This window comes from Erigeron canadensis, chromosome 6 (assembly GCF_010389155.1).
Source record: "Erigeron canadensis isolate Cc75 chromosome 6, C_canadensis_v1, whole genome shotgun sequence".
NCBI classification, from domain to species: domain Eukaryota; kingdom Viridiplantae; phylum Streptophyta; class Magnoliopsida; order Asterales; family Asteraceae; genus Erigeron; species Erigeron canadensis.
In genome coordinates, this window is record NC_057766.1 from 38,501,243 (window position 1) to 38,504,929 (window position 3,687).

The 3,687-nt window shown below is 31.7% G+C and overlaps 1 long non-coding RNA gene across 2 annotated transcripts; it reads left to right on the plus strand.

The window, feature by feature from the left end:
• Positions 1-1,849: 1,849 nt before the first annotated feature.
• LOC122605712 lies at positions 1,850-3,358 on the plus strand. 2 transcript variants are annotated; one of them, XR_006324689.1, is made up of 3 exons: positions 1,850-2,228; positions 2,329-2,360; positions 3,000-3,358. It is a non-coding gene; the product is annotated as an uncharacterized LOC122605712 (long non-coding RNA). The 2 variants fall into 2 exon arrangements; XR_006324690.1 differs by having other exon boundaries at positions 3,008-3,358.
• Positions 3,359-3,687: the final 329 nt, after the last annotated feature.

Genomic DNA, 3,687 nt, shown 5'->3' on the forward strand with positions numbered 1-3,687 from the left:
AATGTCTTCCATATTAATGTAGCAGAAAAGGAGTTACCTTTTGGGTGTCCCATGCTCGTGACTAGGGATGGTAACAGATCGTGTATGGGTCAGGTTTAGATAATTTCGGACCCTACTAAAATTTACGGGCCCATGTTCGGACCCATCTGACGGGTTCCTGTTTATTTATTAATTGTCAGGTAATGGATTTCCCTACGAGTAATTAAGGATCCATTATCACTATTATTTTTTTCAAAATCAAGATTGGTTTTTAACATTTGGAATTAAAAAAAAAAAAAACTACTGAGTGACTTTGGAGCAAAATGTACAAGTGCATTTTGATTTATGACTTCCGCTTATAGACTGTATATCGTAACTTACACTGACATCAACACAAAAAAAAAGTTAACTTTGTATTTAATTTATGAGAGGCTGAAGTGTTAAACTTTAGTATTTTGTGATTCAACTATGTATTCGATATGTATTCTACGAACCGATAAGAATATGCTTAAGATGTAAATATACTATTTTTATATAATTAACGAGCGTTTTTTTTTACCCGCACCATGTGCGGTTATTTCAAATAGATGTTTAAGAAAGTGAGTTTTTGATTGTATATTATTATATTTGACAAATTATAAATTATAAGAATTAATATTGTGTTTGACTAATAAATAACTCAATAATTACAACATCATTATATAGATCTAATTTTATTTGAAAGATGCACTATTTGTTATACGTATTTTACCATAAAGTTTATAGAGAAAAAAAATATCCAATATGCAATGAAATCTATAAAATTATTATTGTACTATGACCTTAAAATAACTAAATACTTAATCAAATCATATTATATTATTATGAGATACACGTCCAAGTCAAAATATTAATATATTTAATTAGCCATCTGTTTTTTGATAAGATTTGATTCGATAAATATGAAAGAAATTTGACTTTTATTTTATTTTGGGTATATATATATTGAAAAAATACATGGAGATGCCACATAGGATAAATCTTATGTGACAACGTTTAAAAATAGCTATAAGTTAAATAGGATGGTTTATAATGCTTGGATTCCTACTGTTTTATATAAATTATATATATATATATCCGAGTCAGGTATACGGGTTCAGGGTGGTTTCAGGTATACGGGGTGAGTATGCAGATTTTCATTTAAAATCATCCATGGAACCGAACCCGGACCAAAAATATCAGGTTTCGAATTTTCTCATCGAATATGATTTTATTTGCCATCCCTACTAGCTCGTGACAACTATATTGGTTTCTTTCTAAGCAAATGTATGACGTATTTCTACAAATTGCCAAATATGAAGTGCCTAAATAGTAATCTTAGTGTGTGTGGATTATTGTAAAATGTTCATATAAACATGTAGCTGATAATCAAAATTTATCCCATTTTCTATAACTATAATGATTAAGGGGTGCTTGGTAAAGGGTATGTAAAATGGGGAATGAGTAATATAATAAATAATCATGCTTGTTTAGAAAAAGTAAAGGTAATGAATACTTAAACGGGGTAATGAACCATTATAGCCTAAATTGAGAGTAACGGTTATCTTTATCTTTAATACCTTATTGAGAAAATCCCATCTCAAGTATTAAATGATTCTGCCTTTAAAATATCAATTTTACTCTTGGACATTTTTTTTACGGATGTTGTATTCCAACCAAAATTTTTGATATCCCAACCAAAATAGTGTGGGCCCTCATGTTTGTAATGGCAAATTTGGTAGAGTAAAAACGGGGCTCCTGTCATTAATAATCTGGTCGGGTTACCAAAAATATAGTCGGGATACCATGGGCAGTTTTTTTTTTTATCTTCTTCTGATTGAGATACCCCCAAATGTTTTTCCTATTCCCCTGCAAAATGAAACACACACACACGCTCAGTTTATCCCTTTTTCCCATGACCTCACCGTTAACCCTCCTCGCCAGATCGCGTAGGTTTCATTATCCTCGCCGGATTTTTCTTCCACACCGCCGTTATCACCGGATCTGGTACTTCTTTTAAAATACGCCAGAATCCTCTTCATCACCACCATCATCGTCTGAAAGTTTGGGTTATCACGTCGGTGGGTTCAGCCCCCGATGCATCATCACCGCCCCATGGATACCATTCTAAAACCCACCAAGGCGGCTGCTATCTGGTGGGTTTTTAGGGTTCATCATCACCCCAATACATCATCAATACCACATGGGCCGCCGATTTGCTATGATAATAAGTAAGCTTTGTCTTACGCTGTGTAATTTTTGATTGGTAAAGTGTATTTGCCTTTATTTCTTTGAGATTCATTTTTTGATTAGTAGTTTGTTTTTATGCAGAGGAAAGATACAAAATTTATTCATTCTCCTTTGTAAGTCAACTTTCTTATTTTTTTTATATATTTTTATTTTCCGTATGCATATATATGTTAGGTAATAGTGATCGAACTGGTGGTGGTGTTAACTTCATTATCGATGTATATATTTGTGGTTTAGGTCCTATCAAAGATTCAACTTTCAAAGTTTGAGTAAAAGAAGCACTAACTTGAATATTCATTGTATACACAACGTTGAAACCTGGATGTAACGTAATCTGAGTGTTTTAGATGAATGTGTCTCTAATTAAGTATTTACAAACCATAAAAATAGGATGTGTCCAAACATAGTATTCTTGTGTCTCTCTATCATCTTAGTATATGACTATCTTTGATATCGGTTAATCAGATTATGATAGCAATATTTAGCTATTAAGATCATTGTTAATATCCAGATTATTCACCAATATAAAATGCATTCCATGGCCGTATCTATGATGTGTGCCATTGCAAGGTTTTAATGAGGTGATAAATTTATGTTTCAGTTATTTTACCTTCCAATTCTTCTTTGTTTGATTGCATTTTGGTGTAAAAGTTGTAAATGGCAGTGTAACTTACAGCCCTACACTTTGTGTATTTCCTATATTATATGTTCTAAAGGTTACAAGTTCACCTTTACTTATTTATGTTGTTTAGATGTGTAGGACTACAAGTGTAAAAAAGATGAAGACAAAGGACTATTTCTGGATACTCAAGTTGAGAAAGGAATGTAAAGAAGAAGAAAATAAGGGGCTGATTCTGTAACTTGAAGATATATATAAACCTGCTTATATCAGATTTAGGGTTAATCGGGAATCATATATTTTCTGCATCTATTATTGATCGATATTATTCTCTCTCAAATATTCATATTCTGTATCTATATATATCACATCGATATATATAATTTCTCTGTATTATAATCATCATATTGATGATTATTTTTCGATCTGGTTGTAATAACAATAATTTCTATTACTTAATCATAATAATATCTGCATCTGTTCTTGATTAAATATTGATAATCTGAATCAATAATAATTTTTTTACATGGTATCAAAGCCAAGTTGTCAAAATCGGTGATTGATAGATCTAATTGAATCCAGGACGTATTCCTCTTCGGAACCCTGGGGTTGTAATTTTCGGATTGTTTGTTCGTTCTGGGTTAGGGTTTCATCTAAAACCTTTGTTCTATATTCTTCCGCTGTCGTTCCAATTATTTTGCCTAATTTTTTCCTTTGACTAAGTGAATCAAGGAAAAATTAGGGTTTTCTGTTGTTTTTATTTCAGATCCTGATTACTTCTCTTGACTAAGTGAATCAAGGGAAGGATTAGGGTTCCTCTA